We start from the raw sequence: 22059 nt of genomic DNA, 5'->3' as shown, positions 1-22059 counted from the left end.
ATAAGGGCCTTTAATTCAGTCCCAGTGTTTAGTTAGCACTGAATTAGACCTGAATATATTTCAGATAGCTTAGACGGTTAAGACAAAAAATAGCTGAATCATATAGAGGCCAGGAAGGTTCAAGATTTGATCTTTAGAGATAACCAAGGAACCAGTAAATAGACCTCTATGCCCCTGGTGCCCAAGTTTACCATACCCATATTGGCCTGTTCGAATTGTGTGCAGGCAGACATTGGGTAACACCGTGATCGCATTTCATGTCATTGCCCCACTCCCAAATCATTTGAATAACTACAAAAGCTGAGTATTTCCTGAAATTTATAATTGAATACCTGCTGCTCTGGGTCATGCATATTAATATTGGTTACTGTGGCAGGGAGCTGAAAGGCAGCATGGCTGTGAACAGTATGTCAGCAATGAGTCCATGCCGGTATAGGGAAAAAACTGGCAAGGGGATTAACAGTATGCACCTTGTATCGATGCAACAAAAACATCAAGGCACAAAGCTAGTTTTAGATAGGCCCAAGACACCTGAAAAATGGGCCCCACCAGTTTAGCAGTGGTGCTAACCTCTCCACAGATCACACCACTGTGAATATTTCATTTCCCACGCCAGCTGTCCTCTGGCCTCTGAATTAAAATGCCAAATTGTGAGCAGTTTTATTGTAGATCTGTATCCACTTGGAATTGGATTGATGCTGCCCAAGCCCACCTGGCATCGAGCCCTTGAGCCACTGGAGCTTGAATTGGATCATGTCAGCCTAGACTGGCATAAAATGCAAGTTGCAAAGGACCCACACTGTGCACCCCTGTTCTCATTGTGCATTTTTAGTGTCCCCTGCTAGTTTCTGACTGTTTTCACTGTCACTGACTCATTTTTGATGTTACTTCCATATATTGGCCATGCTTGGTATGAGCAGCCGTCATTCTTAGAAAAGCTTATCGCATTATTGAATATTCAGGACATCATAAAGTGCTCCACATTGACAAACAAATATATATGCTATAAATTCTCATGAAATTGGGAAATGTTAGCTGGATAGTTTGGAGAACCATGGAATCTTTCATGTTTATCTGAACGGCCAAAGCTAGCCTTTGGCTTACTTAAGTGTCTCATTTAAATGTCAAAACCTGCACTGCCAACAATATGGCATTGGCTTGGCACTGCATAGTTCACCCAGATTATTTGTTAATGGGGCTTGAACCCACAACATTCTGATTCAGAGGTGAGATTTTCTGAACGGTCAATTGCATGAATCAATATGAGATTATTATGTCACAGTGAAAATGTTGCTGATACTGAACTGCTTAGAATATGCTTGGATGTTATCAAGCACAAGAGCACACTTAAAAACGTTATCCATTAACTCGGCCCTGGTGTGACCAGTGTAGAGGTTAGCCCCACTGCTAAGTTGGTGGGGCCCATCTAAAACTAGCTTTTGTGCCTCTTGAGTAAGTAAATCAGACCTAACATCTAGCGAAGGAGTCTTTCTCAAAATTAGACTGTAGGCAAGATGACCATGGTCTCCACACAGCACTATTTCTGAAATGCTGGAAGAAGCCATTAAAATCTTTTGAAAAAGATTTAGGATAGACTCAAGGAGCAGGAGTACTCCTGGATCCGTCTGTGTCCCAAAAATCGACCTCCGATTACCTTTCTCCCATGTGACCAACCCGAAAAACACTTAACACCTTGCATATGATGTCAGCTTTTCTAGCAAACTGCCTGGGCATCTGGAATTCATTGGTGATCTAAATAAGATCAAGGCTCCTATGCAGGGATTAATCCCTGCACCCAGTATGATAGAATGACATGATTCAAAATACTAAATTACTTTGTGAAAAAAAATCCAGTCTTTTGCTAATTTGAATCAGCATTTTCTTGTCGTGTGGTCCACCTTTAAGTCATGTTCCAGACTTCTCCCTCACTGTGCTACTTAATATTTTCAGCATTGCTGTAAGGTTCCCCTCCCCCTTAAGTGAGACCTAACAAGGCAGAAGAGCTTCATGGACAATGGATTTCCAAACTTTTTCAATGAGATTGAAGTAATTGCCAATGAGTTCAGTAACAAGAGGATGTAATTCAAAAATGACTAAGTAGGATATTCAGGCAAACCTATTTCACAGAAAAGGAAGGAAATTATATATTTGAGAGGTTGAACTGTGGGTTACTTTCAGTACTCCAACTCAAGTGAATTATCGAATGAATGTGACAATGGTAATTGGTTTCGTTCAGAGATTGCACTCGAGTCATGACTGTGATTTGAGAAATTTTATTGATGCTGGCACTTAGCCTTTATGTTGTGACATTTTCCGACAGAATCTTTTAATATGTAGCATTGTACTAAATCCAAGTAAAAGCTGAAAAAGCAAAATGTGGTTGATTAGTGCCATTTAGGCTTTGTATTCTGTATACTATGGGGCCATAAGAGTCATCTGAGTGTAAGATGAGGTTAGAATCATTCTGTTCATTTCCCCTCTTTGTGGCTTGATCAATACCATACCGCTACTCTTAGTTGGGAGCATAGGATCAGGAATCATAGATTCAGATCCCCAAACCTGATCGGCCATTTAATCTAATCTGTATCTTAATTTACTCAATTCAAAATTGCTTTTTTTCTACAAATTTCTTCCTCGCATTCTTCAGTGTTTTGTCCAAATGAGTCTAGACAAATGAAAGATTAGTTGACTGAAGTGAGAACATCGCACTTAAGCCCACAGGCATAGTTTCCAGTAGAAATCATATGGCAGTCATAAATGGGAAAGGCTAGATGATTTTATTTCCCTTCAGAGTGCTGATGTTATTTGTCATGCACCTTCTGCCACTCAATTTGAGACCAACCAAGTGAAAACAGATCTGGAAGGAAATCTGGGAACCTCTTACCCTCAGTTGCTTACATCTGTACCAACTGAGTCATCAAGGGAGTCTGTTTTGCTCTCAAATGCAAGCTGTGTATCTGGTAATGTACTGCTCAACAGCCTAATCTGGCAATCATTGGAGGAAATTATCAATATAGAACTATACAAATCCAAAACGGCAGAAAGAGACCATCTGCCTCAATCAATGTGGGCTGGCTCATTTTAGTCAATCCAAACTAATTCCACTATCCTGCTGTCTCTCTTGTAACCTTGGATCTTCATTGGAGGCAATGATGAATTTCAACATTGTTGTTCAAAATGCCAGCTCAGCCAATGGCTGACTGAGGAATAGTGTATTTAAGAGTGATAATGATTTACAGGGCAGCAATGGATCCTCATGCTCCTATATGCTTGAAAAGCTTAGACAATCCACTGCAAAACACTGGGAACTTCCGCCAGCTTGGCAATAAAGCCAGTCCCAAACTAGCATGCCCAGCTTCAAGCTGCTAAACTTGCAAATCCAGCTCTGCTGCACAGGACATGTCATCTGTATGCCAGACACCACATTCCCGAAGCAACAGTTCAACTTTGAACTCAGTCATGACAGGAGACTCCCCAGAGGGCCATGGAAATGTTTTAGTGATGTCTTTAAAGTATGCCTGAAAAGTTCAAACCTCCCCATTGACTCATGAAAGTCCCTGACTTGTGACCAACCAACTCGGGAAGGTACTGAACGTGTTGAGACACCTCAGGAGCGGACATAAGTGAAGTCGAGGCATTGGAGAGTGCAAACAAACCTCCAAATACCTCATGTACCTGATGATTCATTATCACTAGCCTGCGCCTGGCCAAACTTGCAGATTGTGTATTGAACTTATCTCAGCCTGTTAAACTGCAGTGAAAGAGCAAGCCATCCTCAGTCTAGAGGGGCTACCAAAGGAGGACCTTCCTTTGCTTCACATTTTAATTTCCTTTCTCTCAAAAGATACGATGGCCTAAACCTCAACTACTCCCTGCCAATTTCAAAGTTTTCATGCTCCAACAGCCCTTGGCACACATTTCCTTAATTCCATTTCTTGTTCTCTAATAACTTCAAATCAATGACCCCTCATCACCTACTTCCCAAGTAGGGGAAATTGCTTTGTTCTATTTGCCATGTCAAAACCCCCTCTCTCCCCACTCACCTGACGAAGGAACAGCGTTCCGAAAGCTTGTGGTGTTTACTATCAAATAAACCTGTTGGACTTTAACCTGGTGTTGTGAGACTTCAAACTGAGCAGCCACAGAACTCCTATCTCTGCCAGGCAAGGCCTCTGCCATCTGATTTCGATACTTGGCTGCTCTTACTAAACTATTTTTTGTTTCTCAAATACAAGTAAAATTAGCTCACTCCTAAGATAGCTAAGTGAATACGGCATTCAGCCAGTTTCTGAATAGCTCACTTCGACTGGGATGATAGTGGGTGAAGTACAGTTTAACCAACTGTCCCCAAGCAAAGGAGGAAGTCAGCTAAGGTTTCTACTCCGTGTTATCCAGTGAGGTCTGCAGTAAAGTACAGTGTTGGTGTAGACATTGGATATGTCCACCATTGGTTATTGATGGTGCTGTTGTCCGTAGCCAGGTATCCTACTGATATTTGATTTGAGACTCTCAAAGATGAAGAATGGCTGCATGAGTAAGATAGCAAGCAGCTCATCCTTATAGGGAGAAAAAGGAAGAAAATATAAATCCAGAAGGGGAAAGAGTCATTTCAATTTCTGTAAATTAAGTGTAGAATGAAATTATCATTTCATAATATTTATTAGAAAGCAAAAAAGTCTATTTTTACTGCCCTTTACAGTATGCAAGATGTTCCAAAGTCACTGGTTTTATTGCCAGATCTTACCAGTCAGCTTTTGAATTTTGGCAATGAGTTTGTGTTGTCATAAGAACATAAGAACATAAGAAATAGGAGCAGGAGTAGGCCATCTAGCCCTTCGAGCCTGCCCCGCCATTCAATAAGATCATGGCTGATCTGTTGTGGCTCAGTTCCACATTCCCGCCCTCTCCCCATAACCCTTAATCCCCTCTCTTATCAAGAACCCATCAACCCGCTTCTTAAAAATATTTAGCGAGGCAGCCTCCACCACTTCAACGGGCAGAGAATTCCAGAGATTCACCACCCTTTGAGTGAAGAAGTTCCTCCTCAACTCCGTTCTAAACCGCCTCCCCTTTATCTTGAGGCTGTGCCCCCTAGTCCTACTGTCTTTTTTGAGCGGGAAGAGTCTCTCCACCTCTATCCTATCCATCCCATTCATCATCTTATACGTCTCAATGAGATCTCCCCTCATTCTTCTAAACTCTAACGAGTACAAGCCTAGTTTATTCAGCCTCTCCTCATAGCTCAATCCCCTCAACTCCGGTATCAGCCTAGTAAACCTCCTCTGCACTCCCTCCAGGGCCAAAATATCCTTGCGCAGGTGCGGCGCCCAAAACTGCACACAGTACTCCAGCTGCGGCCTCACCAATGCCCTATACAGCTGCAGCAAGACCTCCCTACTTTTATATTCAATCCCCCTCGCTATGAAGGCCAGCATCCCATTCGCCTTCCTGACCACCTGCTGCACCTGCAAGCTGGGTTTTTGCGACTCATGCACAAGGACCCCGAGGTCCCTCTGCACCGTCGCCTGCTGCAGTTTTTCGCCACGTAAGTAATAGTCCTTCCTACCATTCTTCCTACCAAAGTGGACCACCTCACACTTGCCAACATTAAATTCCATTTGCCATTTCCTGGCCCATTCGCCCAGCCTATCTAGATCCTTCTGCAGACTCTCCACACCCTCCGCACAATTTGCCTTTCCCCCAATCTTGGTGTCATCAGCAAATTTCGACACCCTGCACTCGGTTCCCTCCTCCAGATCATCTATATAAATGGTAAATAGCTGAGGCCCCAGCACTGACCCCTGGGGCACCCCACTAGTCACCAACCGCCAATCCGAATAGCACCCATTGACCCCCACTCTCTGCCTCCTATTTGACAACCAATCCTCTATCCACGCTAACACCCTACCCCCAACTCCATGTCCCCTGACCTTCTGCAATAACCTCTTGTGAGGTACCTTGTCAAATGCCTTCTGAAAATCCAGAAAGACCACATCCACCGGCTCTCCTCTATCCACTGCCCTAGACACATCCTCATAGAACTCCAGTAAATTTGTCAAGTGTAGGGAAATGGTGGAACATTTGACTGAAGCCGATATGAAATGGGATTTGATCAGGCTGCTGATGAGCAAGGTGTCAGAGGGCACACTGCAGTGCTTTGTGTCCTTTCTCCAGAATTAAGTTCCACCTTGTAAAGAAGATACAAATAAAGTAAAACAAAAATGCTGAGACACACTCAGCAGATCAGATAATGTCTGCTGATTATAGAATCCCTACATTCAGCCCATCATGTCTGCACTGACAACAATCCCACCCAAGCTCTTATTCCTGTAACGCCAATGCCTGTTTAATAGGCACAGTCTGATATTGGTTTCCACTCCAGCTATTTCTAGTTGATACAAATGACAAAAGATTGATTAACTTTACTCGCATGTTTGTGTTTGACTGGAATATGTGCATTCCATTGTATACTTTGCATTTCTTAATTTCACTGGAATTAATTAGTTTTTTTCATTCCTGAGCTGTCAACAGAACTAAATGCTACAGTGACAAACTATTGTAGTTCATTAATTAAATTGGTTTAACTATGACTTAATTTGTGAATTTTCTTTTAAAGGGAAAACTCAAATCCTTCGCAAAACTAAATAATTAGGCTCTCTGTGGCCTGCCATTGTTGAAATGAGTCCAAATAGAAATTGTTGGTAGGCTTCAAAGCTAGTATTAACTTGGATCAAGCTTTTTGTATGCAAATGATGTAAATTCCTGTCAGTCAACTGACAGGCAGCACGGTGTTGAGCATTGTTGCCTCGCAGTGCCAGGGTTCAGGCTTCAATTCCTGGCTTGGGTCACTCTGTAGCGTTTGCACATTCTCCCTGTGTCTACATGGGTTTCCTCTGGGTACTCCAGTTTCCCCCCCCCACATTCCAAAGATGTGCAGGGACAGGTTGATTGGCCATGCTAAAATTGACACTAGTGTCAGGGAATGAGCAGAGTAAATATGGGAGGTTACAGGAATAGGGCCTGGGTGGGAATGTGGTTAGTGCAGACTCGATGGTCTGAATGGCCGCCTCCTGCACTGCAAGGATTCTATATAAGTGAATGTTTGATACTTTTGGCACGCAACGTATTATTAATATTCATTAAGAATTTTAATGTTCCAATTCACAATGGGATAGCTTTGACCTCCCGATTTTAGTTTGTAATTCATAGTACCTTGTATTAATAATGCCTACAATGGGTTTGCAGTCTCTTTGCATCTCAGCATGTCACTTAATGTGACTCACAGTAATGTGGAGAACACAGTGGCAGCAAATTCCATTCTCACTTTGCTACTCCTTTCCTCATGTTGGATTGGGGAGAAATATGCTTCTTGCGCACAGCTGAGGTTGAATAAACATTTTACGCAACTGTGAAATTAATGTTTTGTAGTTTTGCAAATATAAAAATGAATTTACAATTGTGAACAATCTGGCAGCTAGATAAACACAGACTGTTGCATTATAAATACTAAAAACCACAGTGCTGACTGGAACCTCATGGAGCTAAATTAATTCATGTAACTGTTTGCCTGTTTCATTTAATGTTTCAAAGTAATGCTGACTGCTGCTTCATACCGTCTGAAAACAAATAGAGCTCTGAAGTGTCATCCAGACTCAAAACACTGGCTCTATTCTCTTTACAGATGCTGTCAGACCTGCTGAACTTTTCCAGCGGTTTCTGTTTTTGTTTGATTCCAGCATCTGCAGTATTTTGCCTTTATCCAAATATCAATAGTTTAAAATGTAAATTTGAATCTAACTTTTTGCATTAGCCTTTGGCCATTACGTGGTAATGCGCATTAAACACCGCACTCTGGTGTTCACTAACCACTACAGCAACACACCAACTAAGAACTCCCTCCTTTCAAGTTTCCTTTCATTCTGACTTGCCTAAAGGGAATTTGCTTTGCTGAATTGAGAGATAATTGGACCTCATACATAAAGTGCATACTGTAGAGGAAAATTCACAGCTACAAAGAGAACTGTTCCCCTGATTTTAAGTGATTTTGATGATAAAAATTGGATTTTTATGTTAAATACAGAAATATTCTTTAAAGTTACAGATACACTAAACTTTTGCATATATTAGACATTGCCAGTTTTAGTAATGTGCCATTTATTGGGTTTCTTTGATGTATTTAATTTAATGAGCAGGTCTTGATGTGGTAAAGTGGTCAATTGCGAGCATTTCACTTTCACTGAACAGTTTATATCACAGAACCCACAGAAGTCTGTCCTGACATTGAGCAGAATTTGTTCCATTTATGCTGGTAGCCAAGAGCCTGGTCATGCATCACATCTCCTTTGCCAGCCATTTGCCAGTGTAAGCACCAACAGCAAGCTTGCAAAGTGAAAAACTTGATGCATCACCTAGTATCATCAAAGGAAAGCTTAAACTATCAGATGGCATCTTGAGTTCAACCTGTGATTTCAGTGTGTTTTCAGAAGATACAATAACATATACCAAAATACTCCTTGGCGACTGTCCACTTCTGCATAGTATGCCTTTTGATTAAGGAATAACTTGTGCACATCAACATAAACTTTGATGTAAGTGAATGTGAAGTACAAGGTAAACAACAGGAATATTGATGGGAGAGCTGGCACACAGGTTAGTTAGCCAGTACCTAATTCATGATGCTCCATATTTATTGCCACTAATATTAATCACCAAAAGATGAGGATTGGTGTGAATTTTGAGCAGTGATCTCTGCACTATCTTTCCCTTTCCATTCGCATGGGAATGGAGTTTTGCGGAGTTGGTGCTTGGAAGTTTATGCAGAGTTACAAGTTGCTTTATATAGATACTGTCTGGTGCTGAAGGTTGTAATTACAGTAATTGAATGGAGGAGTGTTAGGCCAACTTACTGACTTTTTTTGTATAATTTGATGAATGGCCTGCTAGTTATGTACAATCCTGTATTTTCATTGAAGTACAAATCTGATCCCAAGTACTGAGCCATCAAGGCCTGTGGCCTTCTCTGGACAGTTGTGATGTAGGATATCAACAACAACTTGCTTGATATTGTCTTTAACTTAATAAAAACAAGTGAAGAACTGAAGGAGTGCTGTACTGTTGGAGTGCCACCTTTCAGATGAGGCGTTAAACTGAGACCTCATCTGCTCCATCAGATGGACGTAAAAGATCCCATGTCACTATTCAGAGAAGAGCAGGGATGTGCTCCTGATGTCCTTTCCAAAACTTATTTGAGCAACATCACCAAAATAGCTTAATTGGTGACTTATGTCACCAATTTATGGAATGATGATGTCCACAAGTTGGCTTTCACATTTCCTTACATCACAACTGTGATTGCACTTCAGAAGTACTTCATTGGTTATGGCAGTCTTGGCAATAAAAGTTCTAAATAAATGTAAACTCTGTAAATGCGAGTGTGAAATTGCATTGGATTACACCCTTCAATGCCTTGCTTTGTCTAGAGCAGAAACCCAGGATAAATTTGCAGTTGTTGCACTCCAACCATGGCTCAGTGATAGCATTCTGACATCTGAGTCATGACGATCACAAATTTCAAGCTGTACCCTAGGGATTTGCACATGTAACCTAGGCTGATGTGTTGTTAATGCAGTGTTGAGGGTTTGCTGTGCTGTCTTTTGGATGACATGTTGGAGAGAGTAAGGAAGGACGGATGAATTTACACTTATAGAGCACCTTTCACATTTCCAAAGGCCACTCCCCCCACCACCACCTTTCCTGAAATCTCTCAGCCAATGAAAATCTTATGAAGACATTGTTGTAACGTGGACAAGTGGAGTGACCCATCAGAAAGCAGTGCAAAGCCACAAAAAAGTGGGTCTTCTTATGACGACCGAGCCATATATATTGCTTTTTGTAGCTCAGTGTGAGAACTTGCTGTCAATTACTGTCACTTGCCATCGCAAAAATTGCTTAAAATGCAAAAGTGAGTATATTTACCATAACGCTGACAAATCTGGCTTTTAATACAGCAACGTAATTCCAGTATGGCAGTCTAAGACTGAAGGAATGCTATTATTAACTGACATGGATTGCTTCTGCAGTTAAAAGCACTTTCCAGAATAAAGCTGGAAGCACTCTAAAGACCTTGCTTGATTTTCATTTACATTGTCAGTGACTAATTGCATGATCCTGGGCTCCCATCCTTTTCAAACTGTCAATCAAAATTGCTGACGTCCACCGGCCCTTGATTTTAGAATGACACAGGTCGAAATAATACCTAAGGTCTTCTGCATGAGATCTTAAGCTAAAGCCAGTGTCCTCTATTTAAATGGACCTCAAACTCCCATAGCACAGGTCAACAACAAAGAGTTTTCCTGGTATCCTGGTGAACCTTTCTTCCCTGAAGCACAGTCACCAAAACATTCTCTGGTCATTTATTTACCGCTGTTTGTGGAACCTGGCAGTGTGAAAATTGCCAACGTTTTCTTACATTAACAGCAATGGCTGCTTTTCAACTCTAAATTGGTTGAAAACATTTTGGGATGTCCTGAGGATGTAAAAGGTGCTATGAAGAAATGCCAGCATATTTGTTCTTTTCCTGAGTCCATAGTTAAGCGATGCTGTGTGGAACTAAAATTTAATTGCTAAAGTAAATGTCTTCCATGGGCAGTGGAAATTGATTGCATTTGATCAGCCTTACCAAGGGCAAGGGCACATTCATCTGATGAATCACAAGTGAACGGTCTCCGATTACCTGCTGATTAATAATGGAGTGTCGGTGATGTGGAGACAATGGATTTGTGTACAGATTTGCAGGTCTGGTTCTCATAGTTTTAGAATACCTAAGAGATAATTGGCTTTAAAACTATTTGGGGATATTTTAATATGTGATATTTTAAATGCTTCTAAATCTGCTGATGCGATGTAACAACTAATCAGTTTTGCATTTTTAGTCAATACCTCTGTTATTAAGTCATGGATTTCCACATGGTAGATTAATCAAACAAATTACTCATTCCGCCCAGTACAATCAGTGCCATATTAATTATAGTTAATTGTATAATGCGGAGGGTGTTTTTGTCCTCAAACATTTTAATCATTTGATAGTTTTATGGAAGAAACACTGCATTAACCTTGAATTAGCAGGTGCAGTGGTGGACAGTGGGGAGCGGTACAATCCATTTCTTTCTCTGAACCCACACTCCTGCCTCCTGATTTATTTGCTGCATTTGCCTATCTTCCTGTGGCTGCCCAGTGAGATTGCTTTGCTATCTGTTGTAAAGGAATGAGGGGAGGGGAAGTAACTAAGCTTCTGACACCTTTGATGTTGAGGTAAGAAGACCAAACCTGAATAGCAGGATCTGATATGCATCTGAAAAGCTCCCTGAAACTAGAGTCACCATCACAACTGCTCCGAACTTCTATGTGGCTGTGTTAACAGTCAGTCTTGTTTATAATATTGTCCGCCTTTTTTTAAAATCTCTCCTGAAAACTCTAACTGAGACACAGCAACACACGCAAGAACTAGGTCTTATGTCTTGTCTTCATTTCTCAACAATACTGAACGTGTGTTAAGAGTCCAACGCAGGTGCGCATTCAACCCGATAACTAGAAGCAACAGAAATCCAACAGTTTTTTTTCCCTTCGTACATGCAAGAATACTGAGGCCAACATTCCACCCTACCAGGTCAGCTGAAATGAGTAAAAGTGAGAATAGCAAGGAGTATAAGTTTTGAGAAGTTGCATGTAATTGATGACTACAGCCTGATACTGGTAATTTAAAATAACTTCATTTGAATTCAAATCGATCCTTAATAACATCTCATTTATTCCAGCTGTTTAAAATTATTGATTTTTTTTTTAAGTGATATGATTTTGAATTATCAGGAGTATCATCACAGCATTTTAGTGTTGCTGTGTTTTAATAACTGACACAACTTCCTAAGCCAAATGGCAAAACCTAACTTGTTGACTGGCAGGTCAAACCTAACCTAAGAGTCTCTCTGATCATTTGTCTAAAGCTGTTCACAATCCTGATATCCTGTTTGACCCTAAAGTAAGCTTCCAACCCTCCATCACCAGAACACTCTCTAATCAACCACCATAAAACCACCCATCTCCGCTCTTGCCTCAGCTCATCTTCTAAAGCCCTCATCCACAAGTTTGTCCATTGTTGACGTGACTACTTTAATGCTGTCCTGGTAATCTTCCATTTTGTACCCTCCTTAATTCAAACTCATCCAAAACACTGTTGCTCATAGCCTAACTTGTGGTAAATCCCAGTTACCCATCATCCTTGCTGCCAGTTCAGCAATGCCTTATTAAAATTCTCATCCTTGTTTTCAAATCCTCCCATGGCCTTGCTCTTGACTATCTCTTGAATCGCCTTCAGTCCTACAACTCTGAGATTGCTGCGCTCTCCCAGTCCTGACCTCTTGAGCATCCCTGATTTTAATTGCTCTGCTCAGGCAGCCAGGCTTTCAGTTGCCAATGGCCTAAGCTCTGGAATTCCATCCCTAAACACTTTGCTTCTCTGTCCTTTAAGATGTTCATTTAAAAAATACGTAATTCACTTGTCCTGATATCTCTTGCCTGTCAAATTTCGTTTGATTAAACTTCTTTTAAATATCTTGGGACCTTTTGCATTAAAGTAACTATATAAATGCAATTATCGTTGTCTTTCATTGTTATGGATCTCCAGATCAGCTGTCGGAACTACCTGCTGTGTGTGTACAAGTGACATGCATGGGACCAGTGACACATGTCATTTATAATAATGGGGAGTGATAGAGATGTCATTTTGCTCTGGAGCCTATAGGACAGTACATGGGTGCCTTTCATTTCTTGTGGCATATGAGTATTTACTCTACATAGATTTCTTTCCCATTGATCATTTTGTGTTTATGCACATCCGAAGAGCAGTGAATCAGTCCTGCAGAGTAATCTGATACGTGACTAAAAGTGCCGACTGAAGCAAGTGAGGAGAGTTTAGGCAGCAGTTCGTCCTAAGCTTCAGTGCTGAAACAGAGGTGAATTAATTAAATGGATTGAAGCCAATCATTCACCAATGGCAGAAAATAGTCAGTGTTGAAGTGCCTTTCTGGCTGTAACTCCTGGAAATGAATCACTTAGATTGTTGCTTTTGATTTCCAATATTAATTCGCCATTTGAATAATGAAACTTATGGAAAGGGAATATTAATTAGCAAAAGATTTGCTGGGCTAATGATGAACTGTATATGATGGGCAGGTTATGTGCCCTTCCTCTTTTATTGGTTTCAGAATCTATCTACAATTTCTGTCCAGTTCCAGGTGCCTGGCTGCTGCATGGTTACAGGCATTTGAATCACGGTGGATTAAGTACAGGCCAGTTACAAGTCGTCTCAAGATGCCGTGCACCACAAAAGATAAATTCAAAAGAACAGGTCGCAGACTCATTTATGTTTTCAGAGTGACAGGCATTCATACTGGGCCAGTTGGATTAATTGAACAGCTGGAACTGCACGATGGAACCGCATGCAGGCAATTCTCCACAAGAGTTAACAGATTGTAATTCACCATTACAGGGACTTTTTGTGGAACGTGACTCTGAGGTAGTACTCTTGCTTCGGCCAACAAATTGTAAACACGTAATCTAGTCTCATGAATAGTATTGAGGGAATACTGCACTGTTGGGGGTGCCGTTTTACGGGTGACATTTTGCCTGTAGGAGTAGATGTAACTGTTCTCAAGACACTAGTCCAAAGAAGAATGGAGGAATTCTTCCTGGCGTCCTGGTCAATACTTATCCCTCAACCAACGTTATCTTGACATTGACGTTGCTGTTTATGGGACCTTGCTGTACGCAAGTTGGCTTCTGCATTTCCTACATTACAACAGTTGCTGAAGTGAATTTACCGTAAAGAGCTTTGGGGTTTCCTGAGATTGTTTCTCACTGTGAATTCCCTTGGAGGATGAAAGCAGTACAAAAATGTCCAGAGGGAGACCTAACCCAAAACGAACAAGTGAAAAATGCCGTATGAGATGGTGACATGCTTGCACAGAGAAAAGTAGTATCGTGCCTGGGCGAAAGAGAAAATGCTAGAAAATCTCAGTAGGCCTGGCAACATCTGTAAGGAGAGAAAAGAGCTGGTGTTTCAGGTCCAGATGACCTTTTGTCAAAGCCTTGACAAATGGTCATATGGACTCAAAACAGATGACCCTTCTTACAGATGCCGCCAGATCTGCTGAGATTTTCCAGCATTTTCTCTTTTAGTTTCAGATTCCAGCATTCACAGTGATTTGCTTTAACCATGCTTGGGCGAGTTGATTTTTCTTTCTTAGCTCAGGAATCATGTACATTGGTTCAGAGGAACTTTATTGAGCAGAGGAGGAAGGAGGTTAGGTTCAGAACTTGGTGTGAAACTGATCTGGACAGATGCAGGAGGTCCATATCTCGCTATTCCCAGTTGGAACAACCAGTCTAGATACTTGGTGGATAATGAAGGGGAAGATAATTGGTTCTTGGTCACTTTGAAATGTGCGCACAACTGGATTGCACATGAAGATATGATTCAGGGGGTGCTCCACTTCCAAAGTGGAACAATTTACTGATCTTGGACCAGAGCAACTGCCATCACCAACAACTGTGGAATTTATATAGCATAATCTAGCACCCCAAAATGCTTCACAAACGAAATTTGACACCCAGTCAACATAGAGATATTGGGAGAGGTAATTAAATGTGCAGTCTGTGGTGGGTTTCAAATAGCCTCTTAGAGAATTAGACAGAAGTGGATAGTTTAGAATGTGAATTTCAGGACTAAGCAGCTGAAGAGATGGATGGAGCGCTGAACATCGACATTATGCAAGAGGCCAGAATTGAAGGAGTGCTTGGGAATTTGCAAGGCTAGAGGAGGATACCGAGTTGGGGAAAGAGAAAACCACGTAAGGGTACACTGAGGGGGAATTTAGCATGGCCAATCCACCTAACCAACCAGAGCACCCAGAGGAAACCCACGCAGGGAGGGGGAGAACATGCAAACTCCACACAGGCAGTGACCCAAGACAAGAATCAAATCTGAGTCCCAAATGCTATGAGGCAGCAAAGCTAACCATTGTGTCACCCACCTTTTGTATATTGCTTGCATGCGTTTCAGTATATTCATGGTTAAAGTACAGGCAAAAATAGACTACACGTTACCACATTAGTGGTAATATTGCAGAGCAGCTTTAACTCAATTAAGAGTACTTCCAGTTTAGCTTCTGGCATATTGCATTTGCCTTATTTCCATGGCAGCATGAATTCCAGTCAGCATTGTCACAAGGGAAACAGCTATACAGCTTAAAATATAGCCAACACAACAGAAAACGCTGTTAAAATCTCAGCAAGCCTGACAGTGACAGCATCTGTGGAGAGAGAACAGAAGTTTCAAGTTTGAGTTATCCAAACTTGAAGCGTTAGCTCTGCTCTTTCCATAGATGTTGTCAGACCTGCTGAGATTTTACAGCATTTTCTGTTCTTGCTTCAGATTCCAGCATTCACAGTAATTTGCTTTTATATTAAAATATAGCCATTTTCACTTGCATTTTCTGCGCACATTCTTTTCTCAATGCAGTCAACCGAAAGGGGACTAGAAAAATTGACAACAGCACAACAACAAATTGTATTTATACAGTATCTTTAACATTGTAAGGCATCCCCAGACGTTTCATGAGAATTATCAAACAATTTTGGCAACGGGTCACATAAAGAAATATTAAGGTAGTTGGCTGAAAGGTTCGTCAAAGATGTAGGTTTTAAGAAGTATCTTGAGGGAGGATAGAGAAGTTTAGAGAGAGAATAGGAGGTATTAGAGCCATGGCAGCTGAAGGCACAACTACCTATGATGAAATGATTAAAATTGGGAATGTTCAGGAGAAAGAATTTAAAGGGGTGCCGATATCTCAGAACATTGTAAATAATTACAGTAATAGGAAGGGAGGCAGATATCCATGATGCATTGACCTAGTCGATACTGAGGAAGAAATAGCTGATCTTGGTGAAAACTCAGATATATGGGTGGAGTGAAAAATAGAACAGAAATCGTAGGTTTTGGCACAGTAGCAGCCTTTCAGCCAGTCATATCCATGGCTGGTCTTTGCTCATCCCACTCACCTGTCTCAGTAGCCTTGTTTATCCAATATCCTTTTGAATTTCACAGTTGAATCTGCCTCCACCACACACAGGCAGTGCACATTCCAGATCATAACCATTCTGCATAAAATAACTTCTCCATGTCGCTGTTGATTGTATTACCAATCACCATAAATTGTTGTCCTCTGGTTCTCAACCTTTTCACTAATGGGAACAGTTTCTGTCTCTGATTTTTGAACACATCTCTATCTTCTTTAAGGTGAGCAACCCCAGCTTTTCCAACCTGCCCTGTATTGAACTTCCTCATCTCTGGAACCATTCTTGGAAATCTTCTCTGTGTACACTCTAAGCTTCATATACAGCAGCACAGTGGCAACGTGGTTAGCATTGCTGTCTCTCAGCGCCAGGGACCCAGGTGCGATTCCTGGCTTGGATCACTGTCTGTCTGTGTGGAGTTTGCATGTTCTCCCCATGTCTGTGTGGGTTTCTTCTGGATGCTCTGATTTCCTTCAACAGTCTGAACGATGTGCTGGTTAGATATATTGACCCAAACGGACGCTAGCTAGAGTGTGGCAACTTGGGGAATTTCGCAGTAACTTAATTGCAGTGTTAATGTAAGCCTTACTTATGACAAATAAATAAACTTTATTTTTCTACTATCCTTTCTAAACTTTTACAAAGGATCATGTTAACCTCTGCTGTGCTCTGTGGTTTTACTTATAAAGCCAACCTGCCTTTTTAATCACTTTCTTAACCTGCCCTGCCAGCTGAGGATCAAATATAATGTCAAGGTTCTAAACAGCCTGGTTTTACCTCGGGCAGTTTCCAAGGCAAGGATTCGAGAACAAAATTTGCATGAGGGATTGAAGTTATCATTAATTAGAGGAAGGTTCTGCTCATCTAGTACTCGATGTTAAACGAGCACTTTGAAAATCTTAAGGTAGATAAGGAGTTGAGATATGCTGGTGAGTTAGTGCTGGGTGTCACCCATGTTTTTGGATGAAGTTATTAAAGGGCACCACGGGGATGAGACATAGGTGCCAAAAATGGATCTTTAGAGGGCGATTTATTTGATAGTAAACTCACAAGCTTGAGGTTAAACTCTTCGTCAGGTGAATTCACCTGACGAAGAATTTAACCTCGAAAGCTTGTGAGTTTACTATCAAGTAAATTGGTTGGACTTAAACCTGGTGTTGTCAGACTTCTTACTGTGTTTACCCCAGTCCAATGCTGGCATCTCCACATCTTTAGGGAGCACCATAGATAATAGTGTGGAAGTGGGAGAAATACCATTGCAGGTATGTGTTGCTGGCTGATGAATAAGTGTATGTCAGGTGGGTCTGCATGTCTCTGAAATGTGCTAGTGATGTCCTTTTTCTGCTGCATAATGGCATTGCCTGCAGAAATTAGACTGCCTGCAGTCTAACCTTAAAATAATTTTGTTGCATAGCTGTACTTCCACTTGTAGCTGGCCCTGATTAAGCTACCGAGCCTCAATGTGGAAACACTGCATTCAGCAGACAGTGGACTCACTGATAAAGACCAGATAAGGAAAACTGAATTGTATGCAAAGAGAAGTATATTCAGGCAATTACTGTCTCTGAAAGTGCAGACGTTATCTCAAGCGTTGTGCGTTTTCCAAATGATTAAATCAACCCAAACCCGTTCCTTTGCTGCTCCACCCCAGGCACCGGTGGGCTCTCCCCTCCTGAAACAAATTGTAAGGGATGTTGCCCTAAAAAGTGCTGCCCATTGTGAGCAACAGGGAGCTGTTGACTGCTATTATGGAGCAGACAATTTGTCATCAATCCCATCTGTCTTCTTTCAGACTCATTGAGCATTTGCAATCTGACACTGTGCAAGCTGCTGATTTACATCTGTACCACCTCCTGCAGTCCTGGTCAAGCCTTCCCGCTCAGAGCAGGGCTTGTTTGCTTCTGTCTTGAGTGAGTGTATATGGTGATTTCCAGGCTCCCCCGCAGCTTCCACTTGCAACCACACACAGCCAGTCTATAGTTGCTGGGGGTTACAGGCCAAGGCCCTATGGTATGCGCAGTTGACATTTTTATTTAGCAAGGCAACAAGCCAAATCTTTGTTACCTTTATTATTCCCAATTATATGGTTGATGCACAGTTCTACTAATCTTGTTGTTTAACTTTTGCTTCACTCTCTCTTTACTGTAATCCATTCAAGGTGAATAATGTTGTATTTACATACGACACTTGGTTCACATGATCCAATCAGTATATACAATCAGCTTGATCACTTACATGCACTTTAGAAACCTGATTTACTTTAGGAAGGAGAACATATTTTAGTTGAACTACTGAGCTAAAATATGACACCGTTATTGATCTATATTATATTAAAATAGAGGGTTCATCATTGTACATCCAACTTTCTGAACCTAATTTTGCCCTTGCTCAGTGACACTCAATACATTTTTCAAATCAATTTTCTCCTTGCCTTTGAGTCTGCAATCATGCAGGGATATCATATGGGGGTCCTCGGGCAATGTCAGCTTTGAATCTGTCACATCACAGCACTGACGTTTGCTGAATACAGTTCCAAAGGTAGATCTCTGACACTGGAGGGGGCATTTGCAAACTATTCAATCTAAAAAGCATTGCTGCCTTGGCTTGATCTTGCCCTTGGGTCAGGTTGTGTCTATCTGCAGCCACTTTCCATTTTGTAGTTGGATAACAATGCAGAGTGGAACCTTGACTGATTTTTTCCATTTCCACCTGCTCCCCCACCCATCACCATCCTAAAGAATTTGAGGCAATTTGTCAGTCCACTTAAAGGCATTCAGAAACCACCATGTCTTGTTAAATTTGTGGAAGTTGATCATTTGCATTCAAAAATGACCATTAGGCCTTATAGGCATCAAAGCAATCAAGTGGATACCAGTGCAGTTTCCCATATCTTATGAGGGGAAAAGTCTTGTTGCTTATTTTGAAAGATTTTCCCAAGAACTTCCCAACCCCCTCCATTTCGGTTGGCATGTTACTCTTCCTTCTGATCATTCTGGCACCTTGGCTGTGCTGAATCTGCCAGGATCACCAACTCTGGAGGAATAAAGGGATGTTTTGCTGGTGGGAGTATAAAGGAATAATCAACAATGTGAGTAACAAAGTAAATGTGGCCCCACTGAAAAATCAGAGTGCACTGGAATTCAATTTAAAAGTATATAACCATTGAATCCCTACAGTGCAGAAGAGGCCATTTGGCCCATGAAGTCTGCACTGATTCTGATAGAGTAGCTTACCTAGGCCCACTCACACACCCGATCCTTGTAACCCCACGCATTTACCATGTAACCTACACATCTTGGGCCACTAACAGGCAATTTACCATAGCCAATCCAACTGAACTTGCACATCTTTGGACTGTGGGAGGAAACTGAAGCACTGGGAGGAAATCCATGCAGACGCAGGGAGAACATGCAAACTGCACACTGACAAGTAGTCATCCAAAGCAAGAATTGAACATGGGTCGCTGGAACTGTGAGGCAGCAATACTAACCAGTGTGCCACTGTGATGCCGTCTTATAAAATAATAAAGCTAGCAAATCACTTAGGATCTTTGACAGCACCTTCCAAACCTGCGACCTCTACTATCTAGAAGAACAAGGACAGTAGCAATGTGAACTCTACCATCTGGACGTTCGCCTCCAAGTCACATATCATCCTGATTGAAACCATATCGCTGTTCCTTTGCTGTCACTGGATCAAAACTCTGGAATTCCCTGCTTAACAGCCTTGCATACCAGATCACTGAGATCCTGGAGCTGCTGGTCAACGTTGCCCAGGGCATTAAGAAAATCCGCATCATACTCCATCCCTGCAGCTTACCATCTGCAATTGTGAGTTCAACAAACTTCTTGGAGGAGTAGTCAAAGCCCGGAACAGGGTCCTGTCCAACATCCAGGCCTTCCTACTGCCCAAGGAAACTGGACATTCCAGCATGGTATATACTGATCTCCCTTCCTCTGCTGGACTGATCTAATACCACCAAAATGGATCCCATCAGTCTCGCAGCAGACACACAGGAATTCATCAGGCGAATGAGGCTGCAGGAGTTCTTCCACAAATCCCGAGAGGCCAACAGCAAACACAATGAGACAGCCAATGAACCACAACAGTCTCAGCCATGAACTGATCTAGACCAGTTGATGACAAATGAGCATTCTTTATGCAAGTTATACCACTTGTTGTCAAATGATGCATTGACTGGAGTGCAATTAATTGCAGGATCGATGCCAAAACTTTTCTTGTAGGGGCAGGTAGCCCAGCATGGGCCTGCAACTGCAGGGGCCAAAGTGGTCAAAAATGAGTAACAGCACAAACTGGGAACCCAAACAAGAACTTTCTAGGTATTGTACATCCTAAAGACCCAGTTTTGATTTACACGAGCTGTGCTTTTACCTGCAAAAGCATCAGGGACCCAGATTGAAGTGCGCTTGCCATTCAACACTAACATAATATAAACATTTGTCTATGTTTAAATGGAGTTGCTTGTTATACAAGTGCAGCACCTTGTATTGAATATAATGCCATGTTTGTGCCATGCTATCCTGACAGATTTCCTCCAGATAGCAGCGAGTGCAAAGATTGTTTTCCCTTTTGTTTTGTTTTGGCATCTGGTCTTGGCAGATCCGGCAAGTATATTTTGGGATTGCCCTCTGCTCCATGTGGCTGACATGTCAAGAGACAGTGCAGCAGTCTTAGCATCGGTGTAATTAGTTCCATTTCCTTCCTGCAAGTCAAATAAAACTTGTAGACGCAGTAGATAGTGGCACTGCAAATCCATGATCTGGGATATTCTGGGACAAGCTTTACAAATGTTTAGTGCTATAGACTGATGTGATTTAAAGTAAATCTATTCATATATCTATGGGTTGGCACAGTGGTTAACACTGCTGCTTCACAGCTTCAGGGACCCGAATTCAATTCCAGCCTCAGATGACTGTCCGTGTGGAGTTTGCACATTTTCCCAATGTCAGCATGGGTTTCCTCTGGGTGCTCCGGTTTCCTCCCACGCTCCAAAGGTGAGAGTGTAGGTGGATTGGCCATGCTAAATTGCCCTTAGTGTCAGATTAGCAGCGTAAATACATGGGTTTACGTGGATAGGGCCTGGGTGGGATTGTTATCAGTGCAGACTCGATGGGCTGAATGCACTGGAGGGATCCTATAATTCTTTGATATATAAAGGAAATGAGAGCCATTTTGTTCGACAACAACAACTTATACTTATATAGCATCTTCAATGTAACAAAGCATCCCAAGGTGCTTTATAGGGACATTACTGGATGAGTAAAAGCTTAGTCAAATGGTTTAAGGAGCACCTTAAGAGAAACAGAAAGGGAATTTCAGAATTTGGAGCCTCACAGCTGAACGTATTGTTTCCAATGATGATGTGACTAAATTGGAGATGCTTGAGGCCATAAATGGAGGAGTGAGGATTGACGTTGGGAGATACTGAGGGGCAGAGCCATGAAGGGGGTTGAGTACAGGCTGAGGCCTTGTTTCACCATGAGCTAGTTTAGGTCAGACAGCACAGTTGTATGTTGGGATGAGGGTAGCAGAGGTTTAGATGACTTCAAGTTTGCTACCTCGAAGTGCTCAAGTCTAGAACTGATGAAGATATGCGTGAGAGTTTCAGCAGCAGGTAAGTTGTGGCAGGGGAAGAGGATGTTATGCAGGTAGAAATAAGCAGTACTAGGGATGGCAAGAATATGTGGATGGAGGTTCATATATGACCTCAGATTGCAAACAATCCAATTCCTCTTCGGACAGTTTTTCAGGAGTTAGTGGCGAAGGAATGGAGTTCATAGTGGGGGCCAAAAACAATGTCATTGTTCTTCTCAAGATTTAATTAGGAGGAAATTCCTGTTCATGTTGGACAAGCGTTATGACAACTTGAAACCAGAGGATGGGTGCAAGAGGCATTGATGGGGTAGAGCC

General features: G+C 41.8%; 1 protein-coding gene across 1 annotated transcript in view; it reads left to right on the top strand.

Moving 5' to 3' along the window:
- The window catches only part of LOC145358300 (neural proliferation differentiation and control protein 1-like), a 179512-nt gene that overhangs the window by 139586 nt on the left and 17867 nt on the right, over nt 1-22059 (top strand). The gene's annotated exons all lie outside the window — the stretch shown is intronic.

This window comes from Carcharhinus amblyrhynchos, chromosome 25, assembly GCF_965287045.1.
Source record: "Carcharhinus amblyrhynchos chromosome 25, sCarAmb.v2.hapA, whole genome shotgun sequence".
Classification (NCBI taxonomy): domain Eukaryota; kingdom Metazoa; phylum Chordata; class Chondrichthyes; order Carcharhiniformes; family Carcharhinidae; genus Carcharhinus; species Carcharhinus amblyrhynchos.
This window is presented reverse-complemented; position numbering and strand designations above follow the sequence as displayed.